The sequence below is a fragment of the Taudactylus pleione genome, unplaced genomic scaffold, assembly GCF_031769625.1.
Source record: "Taudactylus pleione unplaced genomic scaffold, aTauple2 ptg000656l, whole genome shotgun sequence".
NCBI classification, from domain to species: domain Eukaryota; kingdom Metazoa; phylum Chordata; class Amphibia; order Anura; family Myobatrachidae; genus Taudactylus; species Taudactylus pleione.
Genome location: NW_028285058.1, coordinates 2,998,296 through 3,011,188, shown reverse-complemented (window position 1 = coordinate 3,011,188; position 12,893 = coordinate 2,998,296).

Below are 12,893 nucleotides of genomic sequence, written 5' to 3'. Positions count from 1 at the left end.
TTATCATGACAAGTGTAAATATAGTACTGTACACCTCAATCACAAAGCACACTGCAAATCACAACAGTGACAGGTCCAGGTTTATCTGGTGGCAGAACAATTCTGCATGTATAGGTCACATTAATGATCAGCCTCCTGCCCCTTTAGATCCACTCCGTTCATCAACGTGAGCTTTGCCGTTTTAGAATCTTTTAAAACTTGAGCTATTAAAGAAAGGGAGAGAACTTCAGGACTTTCTATATTACATGTGCAACTTTCAGGTGCAAGATGCCGGATAGTACAAGACATGGCTTCTGCCAACTTAAGGGTCGATTAAATAGTGCGTTATGCCCAGGATGTACAGTGTCAATAGAGTGGAAATGGCAACAATGGCACATCATATGTCCTCGGTTACACCACCCAAAATCGAAGACTTTTATTTGTAGCACCCTTGGGCTGCATAACGCCCCTCTCACACGCGCTTTGGGTGGTGATGGGGCTGCCTACAGAGCCCTGCACTCTGTGCTGCCACACCGGTCACACACCTCTAGTTACAGCTCTGGCGGCATATGCTCAACTTACTCGTGGGCAATGTCACAATGTAAGCGTTATTACCCTCATGCAAAGCAAGAAATGTGTATAAAATTTACAGTCTCTAGTCCCTTATCTCCTTTCCATAAACCTTTCGATACAAAATTGTGTTCCTCCAAAAAGGCCACCACCTTGCCGGGCAAAACAAAGCATTTGGCAAATTGTCATGTACTATACAGGTCATGTGGGCAGGTTAAGTGTATCCACAGTCTATGAAGTAGCTGGAACACCAGTTCTAAACAGGCATGTCAGATTATACCAGGAATGATGGTAGTAGAACTTTACATTTAGCTGGGTACAATTGAGTGCCATCAGAATAATATACAGTATTACACACATATACAGTGGGCAGCAGAAAAAATAAGATTTACTATAAAAGGAATCAGCAACGCTGCACTGGATATATCACAGCTGTGAGCGAGTTAAGATGTTTAACCCTTCTGGAGTCACACTGTCATGTCATTATTACCATGAGCTTTACAATCTCACAGTAAAGCAGTTAATGGTTGACAATGAGCTAAACCAGAAGGATATAACCCAATATTTCTGCATTAACGGGAAGCAGATTTGGTGATATTTGGAACAAAGTGAACTAGAATATATTGCACCAGCTGTAGTCACAGATAATTGGTCTGCCAGAAGACCAGAGACATTGTGATCTTGACTCATTTATTTGATTCAAGAATTAAGCAAGCGACTTGTAAGCAGTAATAATATGTAGAGTCAGAATTAGTGAATGTTTTTACTCTTCTTGACCTCAGACAGAGCTACAACCTGTGTTTGAAACATTTATGGGTCTATGTATGCATGGACCCACCTGTTTTTGTTTTGGTCTTGGCAAGACCACCCTCAAGTGTTTTGGTCCAATTTCGGTTTTGGATTCTTAAAATAGCTAAAATCATGTCATTTGGACCTGTTTACATGCAAGCCAAAAGCAGAGACTCGCTTTTTGAAAGCGAGTTACAGGAGACCCGAGCCGGGACTTGGTTTTGCTTGGAACCCCAAAAGTGATCCGAGCCGTTACTCCATTCATCTCAGAAACCCCAAAGTTCGGGTGTATAATTTTTCAGGGAAACCTCTCATCTCTACTATGTATGTTTAACGTGACCAATGAAAAACAATTACAGCCTTCAAATAGACACACCCCCTGTATGCAAGATCCAAAGTCCCTGACGAAGCACAGTGTGATTGGTTATGGAAAATGCATCGGACACACCCCCTAACACTCCCACTGCAAACCAGAAAGTGTGTGGAGTGTGTAAACCTTCAGCGGCCCTGACAGCGTGGACCCCGGGAAGTGAATTACCACCGAAAGGAACTCATCAGCAGTGTGCACTGGGAACACAGCTCTCTCTACCAGTGGCTGCAGAACAACCGCCCGGCTTACCGATAAGACCATACAATCCCCTCTACACACTGGACGGTATACACATCGGTCAATTAAACAAATAAGATCCAAGGTAGGAGACACATTTTGCAAACCACAAGTGGACACAAATTGACTGTTCAATACATAGGCTGCACACAGGGGCATTACAAGAGAGAAGGGGGCCCATGTGCAGTCTCCATCCGGGGGTCCATCCTCTCTCTCCGGCGGCCGGCAGTGCATGCTAGATGCGTTTACTCGCACCCAGTGTATGCAAATTCAGCTAAGTGACAGCACGGCAGGCGATCGCACCGCAAGGCATAAGCATGCTCACTTTGTTTTGGCGTGCGATCACTTTGTGTATGTAGACGCCCATGAACTTGTCTTAAGACGCCCACTTGAGGCTGCTGCCTGCTGATTCCAATGTGCAGCTTTGGGATTCCCCCATGCAGCTACCTGGGGCCTTCCTCCTTGACAGCCCTCTGCTCGGTACCCTCAAGTCTGGTGCCCAGGGCACGTGCCCCCCTAGCTCCCCCCCTTGTTGAGGCCCCATATTTAGATTAAATTACACAATAATGATAGGAACACATTATGCTGTAGTATGTGTCACATACATCTAATACTGTACTCATATCCTGTTTATTTTCAGCTCCACCTAGGAGACAACCTCCTGAAAGGCAGCCGTTACACCCTGATGATGAAAGGACAGGCATTATACTATAAAGTCATTTATTATAGAGATTGTCTACAAAACAACATTAGACAGTATCAACGTCACCCGCGCATGCAGGGGGGGTTTCTGAGTACCTAGCTGCGCAGCTGAACTTTTTGGTTTTTTTTTAAAAGAGAAGCTCAGGCAACTGTTCCTGCTGTCATACTGTGCTGGCTGTAGGGGGAGCTGCAGTGGCAGCACACAGTCCCTCCTAGGCAGTTCACATGGCAGCACCAGCATTGTGAGAGGCTGAGAGGGAGCTGCTGCCGGGTGACAGAGATCTGATGGTACTGCCGGCAGTCTCTCCTGGACTTGAGCTGCACTGCTGGTCTGTGTATAACATGTGGGGTGTAATGATGCCACAGCTGTATTTATTTGTGTTTTTAAGGGAGAGGTGTGTGTCAGTGTAGTCTTTGTCAGTGTGCATGTCTGTGTCAGTTTGTGAGTGTGTCAGTGTCAGTGTGTGTGTCTGTAGTCTGTGTCAGTGTGTGTGTATGTTTGTAGTCTGTGTCAGTGTGTGAGCGTGTGTGTGTCAGTTTGTCAGTATGTGAGTGTGTGTCTGTAGTCTGTCAGTGTGTGTGTGTCTGTAGTCTGTGTCAGTGTGTGGGTCAGTGTGTGGGTCAGTGTGTGTCTGTAGTCTGTTTGTGTGTCTGCAGTCTTTTAGATTTTTTTTTGTCATTGATTGTGTAACCTAGTATTTGGAAACCCCCCTTTGCAAATCCTGGGTTTGCCACTGAACGTTATTCCATTATCAAATATTTGCATGTTGTTTTTGGTTTCAAGGCTCATCACGTCTAGGCAGACAGCAGCCCCCTAAATCCACCTCCATCTTGAATGCCGTAAAGTGAGGGTGAGGGTGACACACTGATTACAGCCAAGTTGGATCCATCTCCTGTAGAGGTTTCCGGTAAGGGATAATTATCCTGTAACGTGGAAACAAAAAAGTCATATTGTAAAAAAAAACTTTCACTTAATCTTTCTCCACTTTATCTCTCTCTTCAGTATTTGAGATAGATATATATATATATATATATATATATATCCCTCTAATTTTTAAAACACAAATTGTGATGTTATACAGGCATTGGGGTTGAAATATTAAGCAGTGGAAAGCATGGATAAATGGACCAGTGGAGAAGTTGCCCATAGCAACCAATCAGCTTGGATGAAGCATTTATCTAGAAAATTCTATTAAATGATAATCAGAAGCTTATTGGTTGCTATGGGCAACTTCTACACTGGGCCACTTCTCCAATCACTTCACGGCTTAATACATCAACCCCTTTGTTATTAAACATACAGTTACAGGCTGATTGTTTGGTATTTCATCTCTACAAGGTTTGATACATCTCCACCTAATTGTGACAATGCAAAGTGGTAATTACTACATGCACAGTAATGATGCTGGTCTCTACTATAAAGACTGCTATATCAAACATTTTTCCCCATCTGCATTACTGCACAGAAGTATATGGGGTTCCGGACTATAGCCAGACAGTAATTGTCTATCTAGACAATGTCTAGATAGACACCAGTTGTTAGACAGTTAATAGTTAGACAAGGATAAAAGTTCGACACAGACAAAAGTAAGACACACTAAAGTTAGACATGTAAAAAGTTTGACAAGTACAAAAGATCGACACAAAAATGGTCGACACATTTATTATTAATATTTTTTTTTAAGGATTAGGGTCAGTGTTAGGGTTAGGCACTTACTGGAGGGTTAGGCGCTTACCCCCACGGTTAGGCACTTACTCAGATGGTTAGGGTTAGGCACCAGGAGGGAGGGTTAGGGTTAGGGTGAAGTTTAGGCCAATAAAAAAATTGTTGACCATATTTGTGTCGACCATTTTCATGTCAAACTTTTGACCCTGTCTACCTTTGTACCTGTCGAACTTTTTACATGTCTAACTTTAGTGTGTTTGACTTTTGTTTGTGTCTAACTTTTTTCCCTGTCTAACTATTGACTGTCTAACATCTGGTGTTTATCTAAACATTGTCTAACTAATTACTTTCTATCTCTTATACCACACCCGTATATGGTCGCCCGCCTTTGTTATAAAAAAAACCCATCAACACACACTAATAACTTTCTTCTATTGACAGACTCTGAACTATCGCTCTTTGGTGACAGCAGCTGACATGAGCCAAACGCACCTGGTGATGATGAACAACTGGTGAATCTAGAATGACTTCCAATTAGAACCCGTGGTGGCCACAACAGCAGAAGTGGGGAGGTGAGCAGCAGATGTTACTGCTGTGATTGTTGGTAAACAGCACATGTTATTACTGTATTTGTTGTTAATCAGCAGGTGTTATTACTGTATTGTTGTTAATCAGCAGGTGTTATTACTGTATTGTTGTTAATCAGCAGGTGTTATTACTGTGATGTTGGTACTTAGCAGGTGTTATTGCTGTGATGTTGGTACTTAGCAGGTGTTATTGCTGTGATGTTGGTACTTAGCAGGTGTTATTGCTGTGATGTTGGTACTTAGCAGGTGTTATTGCTGTGATGTTGGTACTTAGCAGGTGTTATTGCTGTGATGTTGGTACTTAGCAGGTGTTATTGCTATGATGTTGGTACTTAGCAGGTGTTATTACTGTGATGTTGGTACTTAGCAGGTGTTATTGCTGTGAAGTTGGTACTTAGCAGGTGTTATTGCTGTGATGTTGGTACTTAGCAGGTGTTATTGCTGTGATGTTGGTACTTAGCAGGTGTTATTGCTGTGATGTTGGTACTTAGCAGGTGTTATTGCTGTGATGTTGGTACTTAGCAGGTGTTATTGCTTTGATGTTGGTACTTAGCAGGTGTTATTGCTGTGATGTTGGTACTTAGCCGGTGTTATTGCTGTGATGTTGGTACTTAGCAGGTGTTATTGCTGTGATGTTGGTACTTAGCAGGTGTTATTGCTGTGATGTTGGTACTTAGCAGGTGTTATTGCTGTGATGTTGGTACTTAGCAGGTGTTATTGCTGTGATGTTGGTACTTAGCAGGTGTTATTGCTGTGATGTTGGTACTTAGCAGGTGTTATTGCTGTGATGTTGGTACTTAGCAGGTGTTATTGCTGTGATGTTGGTACTTAGAAGGTATTATTGCTGTGATGTTGGTACTTAGCAGGTGTTATTGCTGTGATGTTGGTACTTAGCAGGTGTTATTGCTGTGATGTTGGTACTTAGCAGGTGTTATTGCTGTGATGTTGGTACTTAGCAGGTGTTATTGCTGTGATGTTGGTACTTAGCAGGTGCTATTGCTGTGATGTTGGTACTTAGCAGGTGTTATTGCTGTGATGTTGGTACTTAGCAGGTGTTAGTGCTGTGATGTTGGTACTTAGCAGGTGTTATTGCTGTGATGTTGGTACTTAGCAGGTGTTAGTGCTGTGATGTTGGTACTTAGCAGGTGTTATTGCTGTGATGTTGGTACTTAGCAGGTGTTAGTGCTGTGATGTTGGTACTTAGCAGGTGTTATTGCTGTGATGTTGGTACTTAGCAGGTGTAATTGCTGTGATGTTGGTACTTAGCAGGTGTTATTGCTGTGATGTTGGTACTTAGCAGGTGTTATTGCTGTGATGTTGGTACTTAGCAGGTGTTATTGCTGTGATGTTGGTACTTAGCAGGTGTTATTGCTGTGATGTTGGTACTTAGCAGGTGTTATTACTGTATTGTTGTTAATCAGCAGGTGTTATTGCTGTGATGTTGGTACTTAGCAGGTGTTATTGCTGTGATGTTGGTACTTAGCAGGTGTTATTACTGTGATGTTGGTACTTAGCAGGTGTTATTGCTGTGATGTTTGTACTTAGCAGGTGTTATTGCTGTGATGTTGGTACTTAGCAGGTGTTATTGCTGTGATGTTGGTACTTAGCAGGTGTTATTGCTGTGATGTTGGTACTTAGCAGGTGTTATTGCTGTGATGTTGGTACTTAGCAGGTGTTATTGCTGTGATGCTGGTACTTAGCAGGTGTTATTGCTGTGATGTTGGTACTTAGCAGGTGTTATTGCTGTGATGTTGGTACTTAGCAGGTGTTATTGCTGTGATGTTGGTACTTAGCAGGTGTTATTGCTGTGATGTTGGTACTTAGCAGGTGTTATTGCTGTGATGTTGGTACTTAGCAGGTGTTATTGCTGTGATGTTGGTACTTAGCAGGTGTTATTGCTGTGATGTTGCTACTTAGCAGGTGTTATTGCTGTGATGTTGCTACTTAGCAGGTGTTATTGCTGTGATGTTGGTACTTAGCAGGTGTTATTGCTGTGATGTTGGTACTTAGCAGGTGTTATTGCTGTGATGTTGGTACTTACCAGGTGTTATTGCTGTGATGTTGGTACTTAGCAGGTGTTAGTGCTGTGATGTTGGTACTTAGCAGATTACAATTGCTGTGATGGACTGAGGTAAGATGTTATGCAGATGACTGGTTGTCCATGGTTTTCCACCGGTGACTTTCAAAGGAAAAGCCACGGAACCGGTGCTGCTCCTCTTCAGATATCACTGGCTTCTCTGATGTCTCCGGTGGTATTAAGTCATCCAGTGTACGATCTTTAAGCATAGTAACTGGGGTCTATGAAGAGGAGACAAATTAGATTTGTCATGTAAACACAAAATAAATGCACAGTAATTGGGCTCTATGTCACTGTGTCATAATGAAGAATAATTAGGTAATGTGCAAACTCTGCTTACTATACTATATTATGCTATACCTGTATGTTGCATGATTATATAAGCAATCAATATATTAATATATTAGATACAACTATAAACTGCACATTAGGTGGTAGATATATGTATAGCAGTAACTAGATGCCTCACTGACTTTGGATTGCTGTATAATTACATTATAGAGTGGTTTTAGCCTGGGCATAACTACCATAGGTGCAAGGGGTACAGCTGCTATGGGGCCCAGAGCTGTGGGGGGCCCATCTTCCTTGTCAAAGTTACATGTGTTATATACATTTTTCACCATTAGGTGGTACATAGAGGCCCTTATAAACTTTTGCTATGGGACCTTCAAATTCCTAGTTACGCCCCTGCCCTTATACAATATCAATGCATGTGAAAGGAAGAATATTGCAGTAAATTGGTTTAAAAAAAGTAATATATACAGCTATTAATAAACATATAGTGTTCATGTTTTTGCATATGAATTACTAGCAAAGAGAGGTTTTAGGTCCTCTTACAATAACTGAAAGGAGATCTAAGATTCTAGCGTAGTACTGTAATGCCTCAGGTTCACCAGCAGGGGCAAAGTTGAAGAGAGAATTCCCACTTGTTAAGCTGCATAAACACATAACGATTTTGTTACCCACAATTTTATGAACGATTATCTGTCAGATTTTTTAAAGTGTAATGAACGATTTTTTTGAACTACAAACGATTTTTGCATATTCCCTTAATGAAAATCGTTCAGTTGGTCAGTCTGACTGAACTACAAACTACAAATGTGAATGCACATGAACGATAATCGTTCATCGTTTTAACTCAGAAAGTGAACAATTTTTACAACGATTGAACGAAAAAAGATATCGTTAATGATAATCACTCAAAAAATCGCTGTGTGTATGCACCTATAATCTGACCGAAAATTGTTCATAAAATTGTTCATAAAATCGTTGGTAACAAAATCGTTGTGTGTGTATGCAGCTTTAGAGATTAATGGAATTTCAAAAACATTTCACAAAATATTCTCCTCATTCTGCAGTTGACCACAAAATTTTCACTGCAGTAATTTATCCGTATTGTAAGTGTCCCTAGTTCTACCCAACCACACCGCACAGCTATTATGAATTGACTGTCATCAGCCCAGACTTTTTACTATTGAATGCAACAAATAGTAGATACTCTGTAACAATGTTTCTCTCTGTTTTAATGTATTAAGGAGGTCATTCAGAGCCGCTCACTAGATGCGATCGCTCGCATCCAGCGTATGCAAATTTGTCAAAGTGACGGCATGGGAAGTGCTCGCTCGCAAAAGCATACGCACACCACTGTGCAAGCGATCGCTCTGTGTATGCAGACACCCATTAGTGTATGTAGGGACGCCCACTAGCGCACACGTCATCTCCGGGAAGTGTATTAAAACATTGGTACATCGTGGACCATAGGTAGTGAACGCAGCGCTTGTGGTTTCATTACCCTGCCACAAGCACTGCGAGGACTTCAGTGTAAAAAACAGGCATGTGACGAGTACTAAGACGCTGTCTGTTAATTATGCACGCCTTAAAGCAGCATTGAAACACTCAGACACGCCTGCGTTCGCACCTCCACTCCCCCGTTATTAGTGTCCAGCCCCTGTTACCACCCAGAAACGGCCTCTCCTGTTACTCATTTCACTGGGCTGTCTTTGCTGGGCGAGAGAGCGGGCTGCGATCGCTCAGAGTAGTTCGCGCACGTGCAGAATGACACGTGCGCGTGCTCAAACCATCGGGCCGCTTGCGAGCGGCTCTGAATGAGCTCCTAAGTTCCACATGAATATGCCTGTGCTATATATCTTATTATAAGTTTATTAACTGCCACACAATAAATTGTATTTTTATTTAATTATATTCAGACCTTTCTGAGTGATATAACTATAGGACGTCTGAGCTCCTTTTCTCTTTTTTATGTTGTACCGATATATATATATATATATATATATATATATATATAGAGAGAGAGAGAGAGAGGGTCCACATCTCTCTTAAAGTGACAGTGACTGTGAAGTCCCTTATAATATTCTTTTAGTGAATCTGGTATACTAAGCATCAGGTATTGTGTACTCTGGGCCTGATTCACTACAGATCGCTATTGCGATCGCAGCTGCGATTATGCACGCAGACCCGCTGTGAAAATATGTGAATGAATGCTATCACAATGCTGTCACACAGCCGGCATAGAGATGCCCACTGCCGCCCACTACCGTTACCTCACATCATTGATACCTTGCAGTCCTGCGTATACTTCGGGAACATTGAGTAACATCGGTCCCTCACTCAGAATTACAACAGGTCTGACCTTACTCAGAAATTGCTAACCTCGTCGCACGCAGTATGTACACAAGCTGCATATGCCAATGTAGTGGCTAATTTATGCATGAACGGCAATCAAATGGAAAACATGCCTACGTTTCCCCAACCACTCCCCCATCACCACCCCCAAACGCTGACTACCTGTCAATCACTCTGCAATGGCTTACCATGCTCGGCGTGATCGCAGTGTGTTGCAATGTAGCCATCGCGCACAGCAATGCATATGCCGTACACAACAATCGCCCGACTGTGTACGCTGTTGCAATTGAGATTCGTAATGAATCAGGTCCTCTCTACACTTTTTTAGTATCTACGAGATAATAGGACTTTGTACATTCCTATACTGTTCATATACTTACGGGCTGCATTTTGAATGGGGGAGATGTCCTGCCAGCCTCTAGATCTTCCCAGTTAATGGGACAGAAAAAATTATGACCTCTGATTTTATAGTATAGGTGGTGCCTCCTATCTGGGCATTTGCATAAGAACTATGAAAGGAATAAACAGGAAAGTATAGAGTGTTAATGGCAGATAAGCACTAGCTGACCAATGTCATACCTTTTCCTTATGATACTTTATTCTCAGGATGACATGTATAAAATATTTATATATTACAACTACATTTGCTGGTTACTTATACAAGGTAACTGCTATTCTTCTAGTAATATAAATATTTGTGATGTTACTTATCTGTCTGGGAATCGGTATGTAATGCCGGCAGCTGTTTAGTCACCGGATCAAATACCGACAGCGGCAGCCCGACCGGTCAGACTCCTGATAGGAGCAGGTAAGTCCTCTAACCCTGCCCTCAGCCCCCCTAACCCTAACCCTGCCTTAGGGGTGCCTAACCCTATCCTCTCCCCCTAGTGCCTAACCCTAACCTCCCTCTGTTAGTGCCTAAACCTAACCCCCCATCCCCACACCCTAAACCTAACCCTCCCACGGTGGTGCCTAACCCTATGCCCCCTTAGGGGTGCCTAATCCTAACCCCCCTTTTCCCTACCGTAACCCTCCCAGGGGGGTGCCTAACTCTAGTCAATGCAGGGGTTTCTAAAGTGAACACTCACCCCCACAGCTAGACGCTAAGGCACACAGCTTACCTGCATCCGGTGAGTTGGGTATCGGGATTTAGTAGTGGGGCTAATGATTGGCGTTGGGATATCGATGCCTATTTTTAGTCCCATGTCGGGATGTAGCTGTCGGGATATCCTGACTACATCCCATCTGTCTCTATTGTTCCATAACATATGACCTGCTCACTTACTTATTGTTTACTTTCATTATGTAATATGGAAGAACAACGCTGACCCTTACAGGGGGTTACCCATGTTTGGGCAGCTATTTGGTTTGGCTCTGTCCTCCACCCCATTTGCTAAGTGCTTCCCTTTTCCTGCCACTGATAATATGACTGCCTATGTAGCCCAGCTCCCTGCAGGCCTTACTTTCTCCCCAGTTAATTAACCATTAGGAAAATAATCAATATAATAATACTCAAAGCCTAAACCAATTACAGCTTCATGATAGCTCCCTTTAAATTGGGGCAATCTTCTCAGGGCACGCTAGTCACCCTTGCCACCTTGTTACTGTAGTTACAAATGAGAGTTGTAGCTATAACTATGTGGTAGCATGCTGACTGCCTATGCTAGTATTAATGTATGTTCTCAGACCTGTGCATTATTTCCCCTGTGACTGTATAATCTCCTGACCCTGTGATAAGCCTGTATACTGCATACTCACTCGCTTCATGATGTTGATAATGCCTGGACTTAGTTCCTCTGGGTAGACTGGGTCATCATTGAGGACAGATCGTGCAACCTTAACGTTCTCTTCACCACAATAAAAGGGTTGGTATCCTGTGGCCATCTCATACATTGTGACACCCAACGAGAAAATGTCTACCATGGCATCATATGGATCCCGACTAAGCATCTGTGAAAACATGATGGAGAAATGGATGGTTAGTGCATTGTCCAACCGGGCAGGAGGCACCGGGTTATGCTGACAGCTCTGCTGTATGTACACATTGAGAGATCTGATGGAAGGAAGAATGTCAAAGAACATATACTGGTAATTACACAGACAGCATTCAGCTGAGAGTTTATGTGATAGAAATAAATTACTAAATTAAAATAACTGTAATGGTAATGACAGTGTAAGAGAATATTATATAGAAAGCCGAAACAAGCAGAGGCAAATGAGTAGAGGGAGGACAGCTTGGCCACCTTTTCTGAAGCTATTTACATATGAAAATGAGATCAAGAGGGGTGAGAGCTCCCAGACTGTATATACCACAGGGTCATAAGACTCATTTGGGGAATGAATACCCTATGGAAGCCATTCATACACTCTACTGACTACTATATATTGTTACTGAATCATTCCTGGTATATGCTTTTACTCTTTAGTAAAATATGTTTATTAATGTAAAATCACTCATCTACTAAGCTCTCACCCACACCTCTCCTCCCTACATCTCCAGCCTCATCTCCTCACATGCTTCCTCCCACCCTCATCTCTCTGCTAATCTCCCTGATCACCAATTCCCACTCTCACAGTCAGGACTTCTCCTGAGCCTCTCCTAACCTTTGGAACTCCCTCCCTCACTTCATTAGTCTTTAACCTGCTTCCCAGCCTTTACATGTATTGTTTTCATTCTACCCTACTACCCTCCCTACTACCTCTACAGTCTCTGCCCATCTCTACTTTACCCTCTGCCCCCTATTGTGTCCACCCATATCCCCTATAGATTGTAAGATCGTGAGAGCAGGGCCCTCTCTCCTTTTTTTATCTCTACATAATTATGCTAATTGAATATTGTAATGATTGGGTCTATTCATAAATAGCAATGTTCCCATGCACATTAGCATTCCATGTCGCCACATATTACAGTGGTATCCTCTTTCTCTGGCCAAAAACTCCACTTCACTGCCTAATAATTATACCCCTATGTGACTATGGGCCTAATACAGAGGTGAATGCAGTGTTGATGTCAGACACAGTGGACTGATTTTGCCACTGCCCATGTGTCACTGCCGCACTGCACACATGCGGTGATTGATTTGAGACAACCGACTCAGTGAGGATTTATTCACAAAGTGACAGATAGCAACTATTTAGGGGAAGTAACAAGGGGTGGCTACAAAACACAGGCATGTCCCCACCATATTCTGGGCACCTCCTAGTCAGCCACTGTGCATTTGTTTACAGGTGGTCTGGTCCCGGCCTCTTAGTTAAGACGGACATTATGAAACA